This window comes from Vombatus ursinus, unplaced genomic scaffold, assembly GCF_900497805.2.
Source record: "Vombatus ursinus unplaced genomic scaffold, bare-nosed wombat genome assembly UNPS02015175.1, whole genome shotgun sequence".
In the NCBI taxonomy this organism is placed as follows: Eukaryota; Metazoa; Chordata; class Mammalia; order Diprotodontia; family Vombatidae; genus Vombatus; species Vombatus ursinus.
Window position 1 is genome coordinate 10,088,436 of NW_020954953.1, and position 12,161 is coordinate 10,100,596.

The following is a 12,161-nucleotide window of genomic DNA, read 5'->3' on the forward strand; positions in this document are numbered from 1 at the left end:
CCAAATTTTTTATAAACCTTCAATTCCACAGATGATGCCCGGCCCTTTGTTTCAGTGGGAAATTAAAACAAAAATCAAAATTTTCCTTTAATAAAATTGAAAAAAAGGAGTGACTTTTAAAGGTTATTATGCAAGGCCCTTGAAAACTCAATGTTCCAGCCAATGTACATGCTGATCTGGGAATGGTTAAGAAAGGTGATGAGGACAAAGCTAATCAAAATAGAAAAATGTCAGGGCACACTCCTTCTGATACACTGACTGTCCTTCCAAATTGCACTCTACTCAGGGGGAAATTTATTCCTGGGAATTAAACGGCTGCTCTGTTCAGCCCCATGCAGAGATGATTGTCTTGTTCAATTCAGGACTATTGTTTCCATCTTTCCCCTCTCATATTGGCAGGCAGTTAGACTGAAATGCACCTGCACTCAATCTATTTTGTCTTTTTTTCCCCATCTTTATTTAAAGATGAAAAATCAAATACAGAAATAATAGAACCCACATTTTCCCTTATGTTTTAACTACCGTTTTATGCCAAGTATTTGCCCAAGGGAGGCAGCATGATATTGTATATAGAGAGCTGTTCTTGGCATCAGGAAGATCTGAGTTCAAGTCTTGGAACAGTTAATCACGTGAACTTTCGGTGTTCCAGACAACTTGAAATTGCAGAGAACATATCAAGCGATGTTGGTCAAGCAAGTTTCCTTATCAGGAGTTCCCTACAACAAGGAAATCACAGGGCCAGTTTGATTCCCATTCCATTTTATCTGGTGTTATTGGGATCTCAGAGAACATAGCTTCCAATTCCCTCATTTTAAGCTGTGACAGCAACTGAGACCCTGAGATGTTGAATGATTTGTTCAACATCACCCAGATACTGTGAGGGGTGAGATTTGAACCTAGGTCCTCTGAATCCAGAGTTAATCTTCTTTCAACTCTTTAATGAAGCCTTCTGAATGATTAATAATAATAATGGGGCATATTCCTCTATTGAACTCATCAATATGTATTTATGTATTATTAGGAAACAATGAATCATCAAGACAGATTCTTCCTACTATCACAATTGATTCTTGATAATAAGCTGAAAATTTAGGGAAGTACATTAATTCTGTATAGCTACCACCAATTCCCTAAAAAACACTGTTTCTTACACTCTGTGCTGTGGACTAAAAACTTATGATGATGGGTTATTACCATCATTATCATAGGGACCTATATTTTGACTTCAGTTTGGAAGTCAGTATTTCTAGCCACTTTCCATATCATTGGGATAGATGGTCTCTGCCAAACACATTACAGTAAAACCTTGATTAATGTACTGAATGTGTTCCAGTGAACCCAAGGGAGTGACTAGTGATGATAATTTCAGGCACCGCAGCAGGACAGCTGGGGAGATGTTTTTGGTCAGAGTGGATTTTCCTGGCAGCCTTCAAATAATGCCATGCAAACAAGTTCCTTCATGGGATAGTCCTAGAAATAGTGTTAACTCCTTTATTCCATCATTAGATTAGTAAGCCTAATTCAGGCTCTGGTGACTGAAAATCCTACTTATTTAGAAAAGACTCAATCAGAGGTATAAATATTACCCATGTATCTCCTCTCAAGGTAGGACATGAAAAGAGGTTCCATCTTCCTAGCATGGATCTAGTCACTGCAAAGGGGTCTTTTTCTGAAGTGTTTGATAGGAGGCTCAGAATTTAAACAATGATCTTTAGCAAAGACTCCCTATGAAGGAGGGAAAGCACCAGAGTCCAAATTTAATCTTCTAAGTATGACTGATACATCACACTTAGTGTGAGCTCTGTGTAATGGGTAGTGGGATACGACATTCATTTTGATGACTAAAGTCCTTCTTGCCTCATGGAAAAACAGCCTGGATTGATGAGGACAGGGAAGGAAGGGTAGCCAACACTTACCTCAGATGAGGCTTCTAGCTATGTAGCCCATTTTCCTTATATAATATGCTAACCTGATTGTCTCTATTTATCTGTAATTATATAGTTCCCTCCCTTACCCAATGATTCTGATGCCTACCATAGCTGTCATTCCAAGTAGCCTGAACTCTGACATACATGTTCAATATTTTTGATTGTCCCAAGAATTTATGGAAAAAGAGAAATGCCTGTATTCCCTCATAGCTGAAAACCATGAACATGGCCATGATATGGATACCAGTCATCCACTCTGCACCAATCCTGCATGCGCTGGCAGAGTACCTCATTGTTTAATTATTTATTGTGAAGACCATGAGACAGATCTCCACCATGCAAACACAAGCAAACAATAGTGGGGAGATGACAAATCCACTGAAATACTCAAAGTAGTACTAAAGCATATTAGAGTGAACAGTCTCAAGATTTCAAGAGGGCATCAGGTCCCTTTTTGGGAAGGTGGAAAAAGGGATGTTGAAAACAAACTTCACCTGGTTCAAAATTTTGCCTCATTCTGGCCATACCTACTTCCCAAAATGTGTATGTGTTTCTCTGTAGGATGTTGCAGAAATTGTTGTACAATGTTAAACTTGAATAGCTTATATAATATAATAGCACATATATAGCTTATATATAACAAAAAGCTTATAGAATAATAAGCTATGTCAAGTTTAAAATTACACCAAGACTTTTGGGACATTCTGTATATACATATGCGTGTGTTTGTAATATAAAATATATGGACAATCTATAAAAAAAAAGAATGTCTTAGGCATTCAGAATAAATTGAAAGTTATGCATACATTTAACTCTTTAATGGTATTTTTTTCTTAATATACTTCAATGTTAATGATCTAAAATTGCACAAGACTAATGAGACAAAAGACATGTGACCTTGCCTTTAATGACAATATTTTTGGGTGGATCTTATTATTTTAGTCAAAAGTGACAATTTTTAGAAACAGTTCTTAATGAAAAACTGATAGGAACAAAAAGGGAAAAAACACTAAGTATTTCTGGAGAAGTATGGGAATTATGGAAATAATTATGGAGGGAGAAGAAAAATGGGAGATAATAATGGGAAAAGAAAAGCTGAATTTTTCACTTCCAGCTCACTGTGCAGTCTATTCTGCTCTCCTACTAACCTAACGATGACTTCATCCTGAGACCTTCTTATTAACTGGTGAGCTCCTGCCAATGACCACCATATCTTGAGAAGAACCAGACATATACTGCTCACTGCAATTTCAATTCATTCCCTGGTTTCAACCACACCTTACTCCCACTTTAGTACCCTCTTCTCTTTCCCACTATTCCCTTTCTAGCTCCCCTTTATATGTGTTTTCTCTCATTAGAATGGAAGCTCCTTAAGAGTAGGACCATGTTGTTTTCTTGTTTTTGTATTCCCTGCACTAAGCACAACATCTGGCACATAGCAAGCACTTAAAAAATGCCTTTGTTCATCCATTTATCTACCTGTAATCTATCATCTATTTATGTATCCATGTACATGTATATGTATGCATGTATGTATGTAGTTATCTATCTACCTTTATATCTAAATCTTCATTAAATAAACTGAAGTCTGAGAGGCAGTGAGGTAAAAAAGGATTTCTGGCTTTAGAGTCAGCAGTAACAGCTTCTAGTCCATGACCTGTATCACTTGGGTGACCTTGGGCACATCAATTCACTTCTCTGGAGTTTCTCATCTATAGAATCAAGGGGTTTTATCAGGTGAAGTCTAGTCATTCTAGCTTGAAGATCTTGCTCTTTCACATACATGATTATCCCATAAGTTACCTACTCTTTTTTAAAATTTTTTTTTCTTTTTTTTTTTTGAGTTACCTATTCTTCAACATCAATTATGATTGCTTTACAATGAGTTTTGGGGTGGAGAGAATCAATAAAAGAGCATTTAAATTTTAAACTTCTACTCCACATTATGGGTAATTTCTAGTGAGTTATTGAGCCTTCTATTTAAAAAATAATCCTAGGGAAAATGGTTACCAGTCCTTAACGTGTTTTAATTTAAACCATAAAACAGAGGGTGGTTAAGCTTAATAAATCTGATGGTCATCATAGAAAAAGTGTGATTGATTATGAATGGACTACTGCTGCTATAATCAATAGTGTATAAAATCATAGTTCTCTGAGAGAGAGCATCAGCACCTGCAGGTTGACTGCACAATGGTAGCCAGAAAAAGCGATCCCTTATTATTTAAGGAACTACTTCTTTTACCAATAGGAACAAAGTACTTTTTAAAAATTTGCAGTACCATATGGGCATATGGACATATGGATACCTCATAAATGCTTTACATCAAAGTGCTATTTTTACATTTTAAACATAACAAATATACTAAACAGGTGTTTTCAAATGTCACACTTTGAACAGCAGCAATTCAATTAGCATAACAAATTCACAGTTCATGGTAATATCCCTGAAATATTAGTGGAAAAGATATGTCTTATCTCAACCATGCTTCAGCCATGTAGTTATAGAAGACTTTGTTCCTTCCATTTTCTCCCCTCATTCAAAGAGGTAAGATGATAGTTCCATAATCTTTGTGGTCATTGCTTAATTATACCATGATACAAAAGACCACTCTGATGATTTATCGTAGGGTGAAAATAATGCAGCATCTCTCTACTCCTCTCCCTAGCCACCACTCCCCATCTATTCTATATGTGTTAGTCATATTAGAATACAAGCTCCCGGAAGGCAGGAACCATCTTCACATTTATATTTGTATCCATAGTTCTTGGCTCACAGTAAGGGGTTAAATGCATTTTTCATTCATTAATTCATGCATTCATTCATTTATTCTTGTTAACTGGTCCAGATGAAGACAAGGAATGGTAGGTTCTACCAAATTACAAAAGTTTTTGTGTAAGGCTCTAGGAAAGATGTATATTCTAGTTGTTCTAGGACTAACTAAGTGTGGGTAGGCTCATCACCAGAAGGATGACTACCAGGTGAATTATTAATAATTACTACTAATTAATTATTAATAATGAAACCATGTATCTACTAAGGCAAAGGGAATCCCCATATATTCTGAAATACTAAAATTGGAAAAAATTAGATGGTACAATGTAGAGCAGTTACTTTTTGTTTCTAATAACATAAGCTCCTTGAGGGCATTTTTGCCTTTGTATTACAGTGACTAGCACTCTGCTTATCATGTAGTAGGTGCTCAGCAAATGCTTTTTAATTGATGGAATTTGTCCAAGTTGGGCGCTATACTGTGAGCAAAGAGACAAAGTGACTGGAGCAGGCCATGAGTCAGTTCTCTTATTGCATTTACAGAACATTCCCTTCAAAAAGAAATTTTAATTATTTCCCCTTTATTTTTGCTACTCTTCTAATTAATTTACCTAAAATATATGTTTAAATATCTTGCTAAACTAGAAACTTGATATGAAAATAAAAAACTTGGACTCTTTATTTATCTATAATTCATTTTCCTCATTAGAATTTAAGTTCCTTGAGGGCAGGTTCTATATTTGATTTTACTTTCTTATCTCCATAACCTAGCATAGCACTTGATAATAAGTAGAAGCTAAATGAAGAGTACTTTATCATCTGCTCTAAAGTGAATTTAGTTAACTCCATGGTTTTTGAAAGCTATGTGTGTAACGGCTTTTTTTCATAGAGAAGATTGTTATATCGAAATTTTTAATTTTTTTTATTAGAGAGTAAACATTTAATAAATCTTAGTTGATTGACTGATGGATTGACTATTTGTTAGATTATATTGAATAAATAATTTAAGACCTTGAAAGCAATCAATCAGTATAATCTTGTGAGGAAAGAGTTAATAACACTGCTTCTGGAGCCAGCCTTATGAGTAGGAAGATGAGAAAAGTGATTACATAGTGTTACTTGACAGGTGCCAAGAAGGTTCCCTCTGACTTTTAAGAAGTTGTTAGATGTCTTTAGATTATAAAAAGCAAAACTGAAAAATAATAAGGAGGGGGTAGAAGTGGGAATAGAAACTGGGGATGGTAAATCACTGAAGACCCTAGGTTCAGAATAACAGGGTTAGGTATTCCAGTGACTGACAGTGCTGCATAAGGTACATAAATGGTCCATGATAACTATGACTGACTTGCTTGTATTTCTCTTGCTAGAATGATAAAATAAATGCACCTACCAAAAATGGTAGCACCCCTCTGCTACCAGTGAAATAGGTGTTTGGTATAACTTCCTTCTGTTAAGCAGTTTCTTTTTTAAACTCTGTGTTGCAAATTTATGATTTGGTCATTTAAATTTTCAGTGATCAGCACTTAAAGTAGGAGCCAAATGAAGAGTATTTTATCCTCTTCTCTAAAGTGAATTTGGTTAACTCCATGGTTTTTGAAAGCTATGTGTATAATGGCTTTTTTTCATGGAGAAGATTGTTACATCTAAATTAATTTTTTTTTCCTTAGAGAGTTTAAAGCATAGAGACCTAAACATATGCTCTGCATGGAAATAATAACAAATAAAACTAGGGATTAGTTTCTGACCTGGACTCTATATGTATAAATGCCCATATTGCAGAACAGAGATTTGGGCCTAATAAAGTGAACATCAATCTGATTAATTTTATATTACTCAGCTCAACAATTTGTCAGCTGTGGTGTGGTGAGGTCAGGAGACCAGGAAGCCTTTCACTTAAGAAACCTGGCTTTGAGTTCTCATTCAGGGATGTCATTCCTTTTAATTTTTTAATGTTTAATTCACTGCCCCTGCTCAATCTAACTTTTGTTCCAAAGGATCTTGAGTGGATATAAGAAGTCAATGGGAAGCTTTTTTTTAATGTTTTCAGTATGCAAAACATCTCAGGAAAAGCTAAAGGATGATTCTGGGCACTTAAATTGACTCAATCAGACATATACAAAGACCAGTACATGACCAAAATTATCCCCTCTCAGCAGAATTACCATTTCTATTAAACATAGTGAATGCTTTAGGGGATTATTAGGTTTAAATTAGCTTGCTGGGTGATAGTCTAATTAAATGGCTCCTGCCATTAAGTGCAACCCAGTTAAGACTATTGGTGTTTGCAGAACTTTCACAACCATTTGGCAGACTGGTTCACTCTTTGGGGTCATGTAACTCTAAAAAAACTACAAGGTAAAAAGGAAATGATTCTCATCTTCAGGAAATGCTGCCAGATGCCTTTGAAAACTTTGTCTTTTCTAATAACATTTCAGAAATTTCTTTTCTCCAGATTTCTCTTTAAAAATCAATGATCCTTGCTCCTCACCCTGGATGTCCTCCATTGCTAAGAAAAAAAAAAAAGCTCTCATCCAGCTTTCTATGCCAATCTCTGGGAATGATGTGACCCTCAAATCTGCTAGAGTTCTATTCTACCTACTCAGACTCTATGTGGCTCAACTGTTCTCTCCAACCCCCTAAAAACGTTTGCCAAGAGACAAGAGGGGGCTGTTGATCATCTGGCACAAACTCCGTGTGCATGAATTAAAGCAGGAAATATGATTTCTGTGCTGCATTCCAAAATGCAAATGTGTGATAGTTATGGAAATCTAAAATTTTTTAAATCTCCAAATTCACAAGATCCAATGAGAGACTTGCAAAAAGAATGCTTCCACTCATTGACAAAAAAGTTATCTATAAATGAACACCTTCTGGAAAGCATTTACAGGACTGTGAGGCAGTAAGCAAGAAAGTAAAGTAAATTAACATTTATTAAAATGGCTCTTTTTAAGAGAGTTGAGATGACAGATAGGAAGTTTACAGGAGAGTGAGGACAAAGAAGACATGATTGCTTCCATGAAGGAATTACAATTCAGACAGAAAGACAAAACATGACCACAGAACGTATGAATACTGCTATTATAGAACTACATCACTAATGAGTACAAATTTTTATACTACATGCCTACCTCTGAGGTGCTGGGGAAAAGTATGTTCAGGCAGGCAGGGTAATCATGAGATTATATGGAGATTAATTAGAAGGATCTGAGTTTTCAGCCAAGAACTGAAAGAAGTAAATGACATATTGGCATAGAAGAGACTTGGTAAGTGCAAAGCCATGGATTGCATAGCAAAAAACAAACAAACAAAAAAATACCCCAAACAACAAAAAACCCCATTATGAGTGGAGAGCAATTGCATTTATTTTTGTTAGAGCAGAGAGTTTGTATTGGATAGCAATTTTAAAAACTAACGTTGGTGACGAGGAGTCAGTTGGCAGAGGGTAAAATTCCAAGTTGAGGAGTTTGGATTTACCATAAACAACAGGATATAACTGTGCATTCTTAGATAAATCATTTCATGAAAAAAATTGTCTGGTGAAAATTCTTTGAATAGCTAATTATAAGATGGTTTGGAATAGGCAAAGCTTATAATGGCGAGAGCATGGGGGAAGAGGTTGTGAAAATCTTTATAACTGCATTTAGAATAGAAAGGATTATGCAACCTAGATCCAATGTTAGATGGAGATTAAGAAGCTATTTCTTCCAATCCTGATATTACAAATGAGGAATCTGAGGCCAAGAGTGGTCAAATTATTCACTCATAGTCATATGAGTAGGCAGTAGCAGAAGCAGGATTCAAACTCAGATACTATAGCTCCAAATCCAGCACTTTCCCCTCTACCACCTTAAAAGCTATATATCTTGTATCAAGCAGGAATCCCTTTCTAGAACATCCCAGACCATGACATTGTCCCTGCTTTGAAATTTTCTCCTGAAGGAAAACTGCTTCCTTGTGGCTTAATCATAAGGAACCAACTTCTATCACTGAGCCTTGTTCACTTCTACACACATATGTTAATTTTGTCCTAGAGAATAAAACAAGGTAAATCTCATCTTTTCAACTATCTGGTCCTTCTTTGGTCTTCACTTCTTCATAGTAACCATCCTCAAATGTTCAACTTGCTGCATACAATCAAAACAACAAGACTTGATTAAATAGCTAGCATGTGTCAAGCATTGTGGAAACAGAGACAATATATGAAACAAGTCCTACCCACAGGGAGCTTACATTCCGATGGTAGATAAGGATATGTGTGTGTGTGTGTGTATAGGCATGTATGTACATATATATACACACATACACACATATGCATACACATATATTGACATATAAACATAGGTGTATGCATATATATATATATATATACGTGTGTGTGTGTGTGTGTGTGTATTTGTTGTTATTGATTCATTTTTCAGTTGTGTCCAACTCTTTGTGATTCCATTTGGGGTGGTCTTGGCAAAGATACTGGAGTAGTTTGCCATTTCCTTCTACAGTTCATTTGACAGATGTGGAAACTGAGGCAAACAGGGTTAGGTGACTTGTCCAAGGTCACTGAGCTAATGTCTGAGTCATATTTAAACTCAGGAAGATGAGTTTTCCTGACTCTAGACCTGCACTTTATCCACTATATCAATAGTTGATGTGTATGTGTGTGTGTGTATATATGTGTATGTTTAGCACATGTATTTAATTAGCATCTCCATGCTGATGATTTTCATATATACCAATCCTACCTTAACCTCTCTGCTGACCTCCAATTTCTCATCTCCAAATGCCTTTCAGGTATCTCAAACTGGATATCATATGTTCATATACATATACATATACAAATGTATTTATATCTCACTATCTCTCACTCTCCCCACTCCCATTCAATCTGTTGCCAAAACCTACTGATTTCACCTTAGCCACATCTCTTAATTATAGTCCTTTCTCTTCTGAAATGATTCTTAAATAACAGTTTTTTAGTCTCCCCCCACCATATTCATTGATCTCTGTCGGACACATCAGTGTCCCAGCTTGTCAATGTTCTTTCTAAAATCTGGTTCCTAGGGGCAGCTCGGTGGCACAGTGGATAAAGCACTGGCCCTGGAGTCAAGAGAAACAGAGTTCAAATCCGGCTTCAGACACTTATTAGCTGTGTGACCCTGGGCAAGTCACTTAATCCCACTGCCTAGCAAAAAAGAAAAAGAAAAAAAAATAAAGTTCTACTAAAATCTGGTTCTCAGGACTGAGCACAATATGTTTCAGATTCGGAATGACTAGACCAGATTGACAGTGGTTCTGTTCTGGACCCTATTCTTCTCTTGAGGCAACCTAAGACTGCATTAACTTTCTGTGGGTTGCCATGTTACTCCTCTGATTTAGACTGAATTTACAATCTCCTAAAACCTACAAGATTGTTATTTGTTTTTAATAACATGAAATAATTTCTAGTCATGTCTTCTCTCATCTTATACTTCCTATACTTTACGTTACTTTCTTTTAACTTCAGTGAGGAACATTACATTATCAAACTCAAAATGTCTTAGATAAAATCTTTTATCTTTCTTCAAAAACCACCTATCTTTTAAGTGTCTTAATTTCTGTTGATAAAAAACCATCTTATCAGGAATTCAGGTTCAAAATCTTGGAGTTTTATTTCTTCTGTTCCCTCAAATTTCCTATCCCTTTCCCTCCACTTTCATCTTCATTCATATGTTTTATTTTTACATTACAAACATTAATAGATCATTCTCACTTCATGAGAAGTCTCTTGTAACAAAGTAAAACAATCAAGCAAAACCTGTAAAATAGTGACCTCTTTTGAAAGTTTATGCAACATTTTACCTCCATCCCAACCCCATTTCTTTCTTGCAAAATGAACAGAAATCTATTTTCTCTCCTTCTTACTCCCCAATATCAATGGTATCAGACTCAAATAGAAACAGGGGACACTAAACTATACAAAAGATTCCTGTGAGACCATATTAGCTTAGAAAACCACATACTAACATTATCTATGGTTTACTGTGGTTTCATTTATTCTGTCAACTATTTATACATTTTAATTTGGTTCCAAAACACTTAGACTTGGGAGTGTTATAAGTTGCATGTTGCTTGTGTTTGACAATTTTGCCCTACATTAGAAAAAAAAATTCGTAACAAATATGCTGTCAAGTAAAAACAATTCCCTCAACAGCTACACACACACACACACAAATACACACACACACACACACACACTGTTGTGTATTATTTCATACCCTAAATTCTTCACTTCTCCTTAATGGATAGCATATTTCATTATCAGTCTTTAGGAATCATGTTCATTATAGTGACCATAATTCTCACAACTTTCAAAGTTGTTCTACCATATAGTTGTCATATCAATTGTTTTCATGATTCTGCCCAATTAATTTTTAATTGATTTACAAAAGTCCTCAAGACTGTTCATTTTTATAATACTGATGTGATACAACAAACTGTTCTTCTATTTCTGCTCACTTACTTCTCCATCAGTTAATACGTCTTTCCATATCTCCCTAAAATCCATTGCTTATAGTATAATAGTACTCCATCCCATGCATAAACCAAAACTTATTCAGTCATTCCTCAACTGTTTGATATCCCCTTAGATTCAAGGGTTTTTTGTTTTCTTTTGCCACCACAAAAAGAACTGCTATGAATATTTTTGTACATAAAAGACCTTTTCTTCTATTCTTTTTTTAATTTAAATTTTATTTATTTTATTTTTAATTTATAAAATAAGGCAAGGATTTTTATAACATAGTAGAATAAGAAAAGATTATTGCACATGAAACTGCAAATCTATTATGTACAACTAACTTGCTATTACTTTTAAATACATAATAAAGTTATCCTGTAACTTTTTCCCCCCCCTTTTTTTCTTCCTTCTGCCCTAGAGATGGCTACTATTACACATAAATATGTATACACACATATGTACAATCATTCTATACCTACTTCTATTTATCAATTTTTTTCTCTGGAATCATTGAGCTCACCATTTTCTATAGAAAGTAGTATTCCATCACAATCATATACACAACTTGTTCAGTCATTCCCCAATTGACAGGCATCTCCACAATTTCTATTTCTTTGCCACTACAAAGAGACCTGTTATAAATATTTTAGAACATCTCTTTCAGGTACAGACCTAGCAGTGACCCAATATAGCTGGTTCAAAGGGCCAGCACTATTTAGTAATGTTTTGCGCATACTTCCAAATTGTTTTTCAGAATGGTTATATCCATTCACAGATTTACCAACTGTGCTTCAAAATACCTGTCTTCCCATAACCCTTTCAACATTTATTATTCTTTTTTGTCATTTTTGCCAATACTTGATGTGTATAAAGTAGAATATCAGAATTGCTTTAATTTGCATTTTTCTAATTAGTAGTGATTTGAAACATTTTAAAAAATATGGCTGTAAGTAGCCTAGGTTTCTTCAATATT

General features: G+C 35.1%; 1 protein-coding gene across 1 annotated transcript in view; it reads right to left on the reverse strand.

Annotated features, from left to right (window-relative positions):
- Positions 1-12,161, reverse strand: part of LOC114031409 (E3 ubiquitin-protein ligase parkin-like) — a 1,828,862-nt gene that overhangs the window by 501,383 nt on the left and 1,315,318 nt on the right. The window lies entirely within an intron of this gene.